We start from the raw sequence: 10,880 nt of genomic DNA on the forward strand, positions 1-10,880 counted from the left end.
TTTCAAGTGTATTTCAAGGACAGGGATTTTTTCCAAATAAAAGAATCTAGATTTTTATCTCAGTTACTTGTGCATGGACTCTACCAATTGTCCATTTCCTGATCCTTAGTTTATGTAACTTGTCCCAGAATGAATGCTCAGAATGTGTGTGATGGTGAACACAAAGTCTAAAATGCACACAATACAATGTATCTGTATTCTTCCTTTATTTAACTCCTATATGTCAATGAGAAAAATGTCAACACTACAATAGAAAAGTGGGCAAAGTATGAATGGAAGATACATATAAGAAAAAGCAAACAACAAGCAAACACATAAAAATATTGTATTGTTTTAATAATAAAAGATGCTAATTAAAACAGCAGTATAACATGATTTTTACTTGCAAACCAATGTGATTTAAAAGGGCAATATTCCATGTTAGGAAGGAAGCTGGAAAATAGGATCTTTATACTGATGACAAAGCTGCAAATTATTGCAAACTTTATGGATGGCAGTTGTCAATATAGATTGAAGCAATAAATATTTAAATCTTTGGACCCAGAAATACCATTAGGAAGACATCCTAAAGCAATGATAAGAAATAAGTATAATGATTTACATTGAAAGAATTTTATCACATTTTATAACATGAATGGAAAATAAACAATAACCTAAATGTCTAAGAGTATGAAACTAGTCATATAAATAATGATAAAGTCAGAAAAGTGAGAATTCAGAAGACTATACAATATGTTTTAGCAAGGACAAGTATTCAAGTAATAATAATAGAGTGGAGTGTACAATCCTAGTTTTAAGGTCTGTACATAGGTGTTCATTCTATTAATGCTATCTCTGGATGGTGAAATTACAGGTTGCTTTCCTTTTCCTCATATGTCCAGCATTTTATAATAAACATACATTATTTTAATAATTGAAGAGCACATACATGCACATTTATTTCGAGAAATGTGTTACTATAGTAAGAATTTTGCAGGCTTGGGAATTCTGTCTCAAGCATAACAATTATTTTCATATTTGAAATTTCTATAGCATTCATCTTGCATTAAATCCTTATTGGGGAAGATGGTTAAGAAGACCAATATCTCTAGCTTACATCTAACTGGGGAGAGTAAGCGGTTTCCCTATGGCACAGAGCACTATATGAAAATGGAAGGTGCTTTGCTAGCCTGAGGGAGTGCTTACTAGCTGGCCAAGTCATTAATTAGACCAACAGTTTCCACGGAGAGGCAGAAAATCAGAGGCAGAGGGAAACATAGCATTCGCACAAATGGCCTTCGGTTGTAAACTGGATATGCATTAGTTTCATGAGGCAACAGTTCAGTCTAGTTCTACTAAAACTTTCAGTGTCCCCGAAATTAACATCCTGGCACTGAGTATCTGATAAGGATAAAGAACTGTGTTCCTGGTGTGTTCACTGAATTTCACAGGATATCTCTAGTAACATAGAAGGAAAGACCAATAATAACAAACGTGCTTATGGATGATTTGAATACTTCGTATATATTTATACATCATATATATAGTTATAATATGTATGTTGCTTATTCTAAAAATGTTGATATTTTTAAGAAAACTGTGTACCATCACAAAATCAGACAGTGCTTTTTTTGGCAAGTGATAGGTGTTAGAACTCATCACCTCTTAATTTCCTTGTGTAAGGATAATTGTGCTTATAGAACAGTGGTAAGAATTAAATACAATTACATTCATGTAAAGCTGTTATAGCACAATATCTTTCAACCAATTTTACAAGAATAACAACTCCTTTGAAGTCATTTAATTGGAATTTTATAAGATTAAATTATACTTTCCAATCTTTAAAATTTCCCATTAAATATAATGAGAATTATCCTCATGCAAAATTTGAGTCTCAATTCTACCATACTGGTAGAAGAATGGATTTCCATAAGCTAAGGAAGGATGACTCCATATGTTTATTAAGGGTGGAGATCTCCCCCCCACCACCTCTTTCTCTCTGTCTGTCTGTCTCTCTCTCTCTCTCACACACACAAGCACACACACACATACAGTGGGCAGTAATATCCACAACACCCTTAAGATATTATAAAGTCTTTGTGAGTACTTTTGTTATAAGCATGAAGTAGCGTATTGGCAGATACCGTGATTCATACAGTATGAATCTTTATTGACATAAATCTTCGTCTGGAATTCTTTGAATGTATCTAACATAGATTGAAATAGCACATAAATTGATCATTTTGTTTTCAGATTTTGGTCTTAAATTTGAATGCCTAAGAGAAAAGGGACCATTTATATGGTTTTATCACATATAGTTTCTGATTTTTGTCGTGTATAAATAATCATGCAAAAGTTTTTAAAATTCAATAAACCAGGAAGCATTTATTAAACATCTGTTGCAGCAGTTTTCAAACTTCGGCAAGCATTATATTTATGAGGGGAATTTATTCAAAATACAAGAACCAATCTACTATTCTAGACACCTGCTGTAGCAACTGGTACAGGATGTTAAGAGCGCTGTCTACTGTATCTCACAATGTCCCCACTATATTTTCCATAAGAAAGATATGTTTCAAAATTAACTGTCAAAAATTTTTATTTTCCTTCATGAACGGGTAATTTTTCTCCCTCTACAAGTAGTGATCCTTAAGCATGACCTACGTTTTGCTAAAAAGGAAATCAGCAGTATCCTTTCGTATTGTTTGCAGTCTTGATATAAAGCACTGATGCAATCCTGAATCCATTTCTCCAAGACAATAGCTCAGATGAGCTGATGGGGAAGCAAGGGACTTGCCTTATTTGGGATAATACTGCTTGCCCATCCACGGTAGGATGCAGGAGGTGGGGAAGAAGAGAAGGCTGATGGACCAGCATACACACCTGAGTTTCAGCCTTCATTAACACAAATCAGGCAAGTCCCCTTATGGAACCCTGTACTTCATGTCTGCACCCCGTACATCATATTGCAATACATTTGAATGAGAGACCTTTTATCCAACATAAAATTATCATTCTACCTAAGTAGAAAAATTCAAAGTTCCATTTAATAACAAGGCATGAAATATGATAATTTCTTAGAGAAATTTATGGTGCATTTTTATTATTATGACTTTTGCAGCCTACCAGTGCTCTTTGATTCATGAGCCAATTGCAAATGCGGAAAAGAAATTTGCCATTGTTTCCAATGGCAGTGAATGGTATTATATCTAACAATTAAATAGCAGAATCAAGTGCCATGAGAAAAAGAAATAGCTATTACTAGTTCCCAAAATTCTTTGTATGTCTCTGCATCATGAACAAATAACTGAGAGGAGTATAATTTTGCCACAAAGCTAATTGCAGGTCAGTAAGGGCTACACCTTTACTGTCTGTCTTAATGCACTGGCTTACATATGATAAATGCTAATTTGGCTGCTTGAATAGAAGATTTCTGTTTTGAGTTGTTTCTATTTTGACCAAGAAGCACTTATTCTAAATCTACAGCTATATAATAATAACAATTTGTTAATGATATATTTTTGGATGAAGTAGATTTTAGACAAAAGGAATGCCATACTTCTCAAAATATGTAGAGTAATATAGTTTAATTCTTTCTGAAAAAGACACTATATCCAACCCAGTGCACTAGTTTTTATTCTACTGTATAAATGACCTCATAAAATCTCCTTGGTAGTTTAGGTCAGGTTATTTACATAGCATCCTTTGATCCTTATCAGTCTTTGCGATTTCTTCCTAATATCATCACTGATGTGAAATTAGATGGCCTGCATTCCATTTCCTTAAGACAGTCAGCACATGATATAAATTCTAGGAACTAAATCTTTTGTCTCTCTACATGTGTCACCTTATAGGAGGAAGAGTGTGCATGCGTGTGTGTGTGTCTGTTTGTGTGTGTGTTAGAGAGGGAGAATGGGGGAGAAATCATTCGCTTTAGAAATGACTTTTAACTTGAAAAACTGTGGAACTTAATACATATTCACTTTTCCACTAACACAGTCTTCAAAAGCAAATTTAAGAGTTTACTACAGTTCATGACTTGATCTGGAGGCTCCTTCCAGGTTTCTCTAACACTGGGCACCTACTTTCCTTTCATTCATGACCTTGTTGAAAATTCATTGGTGAATTGTCTGAAATACAGAACCAAAATATTCCCTACAGGTTTGATACAGAAAAGAGAAGGCATAGAATAGCAGCACATCCTTGTCCTCTCTTCTGCTTTTTCTTCTTTTTTCTTTCATATAAAAACACTTGTCACCTTAAGCAAAGCAAGACTTTTGCAATAAGCAAATAAGTTTTGGAGTCTTAATATAATGATCCAAAATCTTACTGAATGTGCATCAGGTGGAGTCACCATTGGTGGTTTTTTATCACATAAATTATCTCCCTACACACACTGTAAAACAGGTTCAACATTATTTAACCTAATTTTATTTCTTCATATCACAGGACACTTCAGTGCTCCTAGTAAGTTGCTGTGTAATGTCTTCTTATTTAGCTATTCTTTCTTTTTTTTTGCCTGTGTTGGATCTTCGTTGCTGCACGTGGGCTTTCTCTAGTTGTGGAGAATTCGGGTTACTCTTTGTTGCGGTGTGTGGGCTTCTCATTGCGGTGGCTCCTCTTGCAGAGCACAGGCTCTAGGCACGTGAGCCTCAGTAGTTGTGGCACGTGGGCTCAGTAGTTGTGGCACATGGGCTTAGTTGTTCCACGGCATGTGAGATCTTCCCAGACCAGAGCTCAAACCCATGTCCCCTGCATTGGCAGGTGGATTCTTAACCATTGTGTCTCCAGGGAAGCCCTAGCTATTATTTTTTATTTTGAAGAGCTTTGCTCTTTCTAAGTTGATATCCAGAGACAGATAGGAAACCAAAACCCACCTACAATTAAAATATTTAATAGCAATTTCAAATATTTCTTTCTTGATTTCTATTTCATGAACATTTTTCAAACAGTTATTGGATTAAAAGACTATGTATTCATATATTTTTTCCAGGCCTATTTAATTTTAGAAGTTAAAAGTAAAATCAAACAACACAGATACAAATCCCTCTAGCTATAAATTCCCCATCTTATTTGCTCTAGAGCATTTAAACTGCTACTCTTACACTCTGCCTTGGGTGTTTTTCATACTTTACTCACTTTAAATGGTTGATTATATGTTAAATTCTTTGCCAAATTTATCTTTATTGTCGATGTTGCTGTATCATATTTGATGAATTCAATGCTAAAATTTTATTGAGAGATATTTATTGTTCGGTATGATTTATAATAGTTTATTTGTTAAGTGTAAATATTTTTTGTAAATTCTTATGAAAATAGTAAGAAAATATTTAAATAATGAATAATATTCTAAAGCACTTCCAAATGTAATAATATTGGGGAGATAAAAATGAGAAATTAAATAAGCATATTTTCTCTATGCTTTGTCCTAAAGGAGAAGTCTGTGAATGAGATTGATTTTTTCTTTAACTCAGAGGATATCCTATGAGAGATAACATGACATTAAAACTGATTGATAAGCTTATCTCAAAAAGTTGAAGTGAAAGATAATTTCAAATGCTCCATGGAATTGGAATGGATTATGAATTGTGTCTACTCTAATGGACTCAGTTCTCTACTTGGATATTGAAAGAGCTTTGCAACTCCTACGTGATCTAAAATGAGGATGACCAAATATTTTGCCTTTTAAAATAAGACTCTTTGGGGTTAAAAAGGAAGACACTTAATAATTATACTAAGATACTAACCATCAGTGCAGATTGTCTCAGACAATCTGAGACATCTACATACATCCCTCCAGCTGGAGAACATGTATTTCTTTGGAGGTAAATTACAATAATCCAAATAAAATGTTTAGTTAAGATGAAGTAAAGAAAATACAAGGAACCCAAAATAACCAAAACATACTGGAAAAGGAAATTAAGTTGAAGGACTCATTTTCTGATTTCAAACAAACTATAGCAGTTAAGAAGGTATGGTTCTGACCTAAGGATATCCATATACACGAATGGAATAGATTCAAGAGTCCATGAATAAATCTTTACATTTATGGTTAATTTCGACAAGGGAGCCAAGACAACTCAAAAGGAAAACAAGAGTCTTTTCCACAAACGGTGCTGGAAAAAATGGATATCCACGTGTAAAATAATGAAGTTGGACCCTTGCCTCATACCATACTAAAAAATTGACTCAAAATGCATAAAATACCTAAATGTAAGAGCTGAAGTATAAAACTCTTAAGAAAAAACATAGAGGTAAATTTTTGTGACTTTGGATTAGTCAAGGGTTTCTTAGATAAGACACCAACAGCACAAGCAACAAAAGAAAAATAGATTAGATTTCACAATAATTAACAACACTTGTGCATCAAAAAACACTATCAAAAAAGTGAAAAGGCAACTCACAGAATGGGACAAAATGCGAATAAATCCCAGAATATACAACTCTTACAACTTAACAGTAAAAAGACAAATAACCCAATTTTTTTAAATGGACAAAAGATTTGAAAATACATTCTTCAAAGTAAATATACAAATGACCAATAAACATCTGAAAAAAATACTTAGTATCATTATTTGTTGGGGAAATGCAAATCAAAACCACAATGAGCTACTACTTCACATTCACTATATAATAAGTAAAAAAGACAGTAACAAATGTTACCAGGTATGTTAAGAAATTGAAACGTCATACCTTGCTGGTGGGGATGTAAAATGGTCCTGTCATTTCAAAAAACAGCTTTCCAGTTCTTCAAAAAGTTAAACACAGAGTCACCATATGACCCAGCAATTCCACCCCTGAGTACATATCCAACAGAACTGAAAACACATGTCTACACAAAACTTTGTACATGAATATTCAAAACAGCATTATTCATTATAGCAAAATAGTACAAACAATCCAAATCTCTATCAAGTGATGAATAAATAAAACAAATGTGAAGATTTAAAAAAAAATTAAGCTAGAAAGTATGCAGTTTGAACAGTAACAACAACAACTATGACAATGTCAACTACCTTTTGCCTACCTACCCAAGTCAGGCATCAAACTAAAAACTCAGCATATTTCCACTGGGTAATAAACTTTCCTCTAATACAGAAATACCAAATATAACTTCCTATCTGTTGCTTTAACTTTAAAAAACTATTTGAATTTTATATTTTCATTCTTTTAAAATAAATTCTTTTCACCCTTTTCTACCACAAAGCTATCAGGATCCTCTGTATTTTTACTCTAATAGATTTAATGGTTTTTTTAAGTACAGGTTTTAATCCCTAATTATTGTTAGAGGTTTAAGGCTGAGTTCTCAATTCCTTTTATTGACCTCTTCATCCTCCCCCTATTAATAAGCTCTCCACTTAAAATTAACTTTATGATAATAATTAATAATATATAATAATAATGATAATACACTGAGTACAAAACTTAAAATCCCATAATTATAACATTTTTCCTCCTTCCCTACCCCATGGCTATATTTTGCATTATGTTTGTTTGTTTGTTTGTTTTCTTTTTTTTTGTTTTTTGCTTAGTGAAAGTATTGGATTTATTTAGGTGCATATTTATCCTATATTGAATCCTATATTCAATTAATGTGATTGGAAAAGTCTATTCTATTCTTTAAAAAAACATATAATTGGATTCCTAATTCATTCCTTATATGAAAATAAATTCCAGGAGAATCAAATAGTAAACTTCTATTTTTATTTTTATTTGTTTTTAGTAAATTTATTTGTTTATTTTTGGCTGCATTGGGCCTTTGCTGTGGTGCGTGGGCTTCTCATTGTGGTGGCTTCTCTTGTTGCGGAGCACAGGCTCTAGGCACACGGGATTCAGTAGTTGTGGCACACAGGCTCAGTAGTTGTGGCACACGGGCTTAGTTGCTCCACAGCATGAGGGATCTTGCTGGGCTCAAACCCGTGTCCCCTGCATTGGCAGGAGGATTCTTAACCACTGCACCACTAGGGAAGTCCTCAAATAGTAAACTTTTAAAAATAAACCCACAAAAGTTTTAGAAGAAAATGTGGAACCATTTATCTATAAACATGCAGTGGAGAAGTGCTTTCTCAGCTGGACATAAATACACATGCCATAGACAAAATATATTACTTAAATTATACAAACAGTTTAACTTTAAAATATCATAAAGTCATAAGAGAAACACAAATTGCAAAAAAATGCAATATAATTTTTAGGCAAAGAGCTAATTAAAACAGTAGAAAATGGGCCATGGACATAATCAAAATGTCACAAAAATATCTATACGATTGGATTTTGCAGAAAATCATGAAATTTCCACTGTTCATTATGCTTAAAACAATAGGGTAGGACAGTGAAGATTTTCAAGCTACAGAAGAAAGTATAAAGTTTTGTCTATTTTTTTTTTACCATTCTCTGCCACAGCCAGAGACACAGTGGGGTCTGCGGATTCTCCTTGCAGAGTTCACTTCCTCCTACTTCCTCATTTTTACTACAAAGCGGTCTACCATCTGAAGCAGACCAGGCTACAGAATCTGGTGTAGGTTAATATCGGTGCAAATGATGATGCAGGTTCTGCATCATTTTGTTTGCACTTCAGTTATCAAAAAACCAATAGAGGCACAAAGCACACACACCAATCAAAAGCAGTCAGAGGTAAATGGATTCAGCTGTCCAGGGCTTTTCAACCTCCTCAGGGATGCACACCCCAAATTATGACCCTCATGGGAGGAACTCTCAGGCTCAGGGAGTGTGGAATCTTGGTCTTGCTGCCCTTTAAGCAATTAGGTCCGTACAGAGGCCACGTCCAAACCAAAAAGTCTGCTTACTGTAATTAAGAGTGTTTTTTTTTGAGTCACGATGTGTTCCTCCCTGTGGTATGAGGCCTTCAGCAGGCTTGGCCCTGACCTGGGCACCATCCTCACCTGCCTTGTGTGTCAGCAGTGGTCCACGGAGACTGCAGAGGCCAGAGTGCCTGCCACGGAGGAACAGGAGTGAGTGGGATCCATGGGACCAGCGTAGCCCATGATGGAGCCTGACAGGCACCTTGTCTTCCAGGAGGGAAAACTTCAAAGGGAGCGCCTTCCATGCCTGTGTGCAGAAATGGTCACCTCCCCTTCTAGACCAGAAGGACTTGTTTTTTATCTCTCCCTGAACAGAGGAGGGAAATTAAATCTCATTCCTTGTGAGCACATAGCAGTTCTTTTCTCAGCATAGGTGTTAAATCTTTGCAGGTTGAATAGTGGACATTCGGAGCATTAACTCCACCAAGAGCCACTGGTTCTCAGTTTCTGGCCTGTATTATAATTTTCTTGTGGACATAACTGCCACTCAAAACCTTCTTTATTACATTGACACATTCTAAGCAAAAAATTTTAACACAGAAGCTGACTAGAAATATGGCTTCAATTTAGGATATTCTCATGGCTGCATGTGATTTGGCAGGCCTGATAATGAACAATTAAAGAAAATCATGAGTATTTTCTGGAAGAAGTATCAAGATGCTATCCTAGCCATTTTCTAGATCCTTCGGATTAATGAATATCTACAGCTTATAACCACTAGATTTATAAAAGAGAGTACTGAGTATGAACTATGGATTCCTATTGTTCATTCCTAAATCAATACCCATAAAGCATTGAAATAGTTGGCACATTTTGCTGCCCTTGAATTGACAATGTTGTTCACAGCTCTGTAAAAACATGGCACTTTTTGACATTTGTAGAAATAGCAATTACCCATACTAAGGAACACAGAAAAGCCCCAGTCAGCCTGTCTGACTTTAAAAGTGTCCAGTGACATGATCAAAATTGCTTCAGAAACACAGTTACTTAAGTGAATAACTATTAAAGTAACGAACCCTGGGAGGAGAATCCATCTTTACTGAACCAAGTAGGAGTTAAACACAAGGCCGGCATCATTGCAACAAAGCAGAGCATATGTTTACCTTAAAACAAGACAAAACAAACAAAAATGAAGGTTTTCAGGGCTTCCCTGGTGGCGCAGTGGTTGAGAGTCCACCCGCTGATGCAGAGGACACGGGTTCGTGCCCCGGTCCGGGAGGATCCCGCATGCCGTGGAGCGGCTGGGCCTGTGAGCCATGGCCGCTGAGCCTGCGCGTCCGGAGCCTGTGCTCCGCAACGGGAGAGGCCACAACAGTGAAAGGCCCGCGTACCGCTAAAAAAAAAAAAAAAAAAGAAGGTTTTCAGCATTTTACCTTATTTCTCCATTTTGTCCCTTCCTGAGACAAAATTTAACATGAAGAAAGCAAACACATAGCTGGGGAAACAAATATGACATGTTTCATCCTCAAGGCCTGGTCTGATCCTCTGCGGTAGAGTTGCTGTCAATTAATGTAGATGCTTGGAGCCCAGAGGTTGTTACCCAAGTGATAAAAATACCTGCCTGAGCCCCATAGTTCAAGCTCTGCTGCCAATGTACAAGGCAGTTCTGGCCATTTCACTTACCCGTTCTCTAATCTACTCTCCTAATCTGCAGAAAGGATCTAGATATTCCCCTCTAATTCATTCTTCTAGTCTTAAAAAGGGATTAAAATCCTCCTCAACCTTACAGGTATATGGCTCAACTTTAAAGAAAACAAAAGAAATTAAGATAAAAATCACTGCTATACCAACACCTTGACTGTTATCACTTTTAAGTCCCGATAGACCCAGTAGTTTTGAAAACAGATGGTAAGTAGATATTTAAAGGGCTTCAGAATATGCTATCAATACTTTGTACCCTAATATGTTTACCTTCTGCCCTCTCTGTGTGTGTCTGTCTGCCTGTCTCTCTCTCTCTCTCTCTCAGCAAATTGCAACTGTGAGGCTCACACCTGCTTTATCAGCCTCTGCAGGGGGTTCACCAAGAGAGACCTTCCCAATAAATCCTACAGAGACAGGGCTTTGCCTCACAGCCTGTTC

Source organism: Mesoplodon densirostris, chromosome 4 (assembly GCF_025265405.1).
Source record: "Mesoplodon densirostris isolate mMesDen1 chromosome 4, mMesDen1 primary haplotype, whole genome shotgun sequence".
NCBI classification, from domain to species: domain Eukaryota; kingdom Metazoa; phylum Chordata; class Mammalia; order Artiodactyla; family Ziphiidae; genus Mesoplodon; species Mesoplodon densirostris.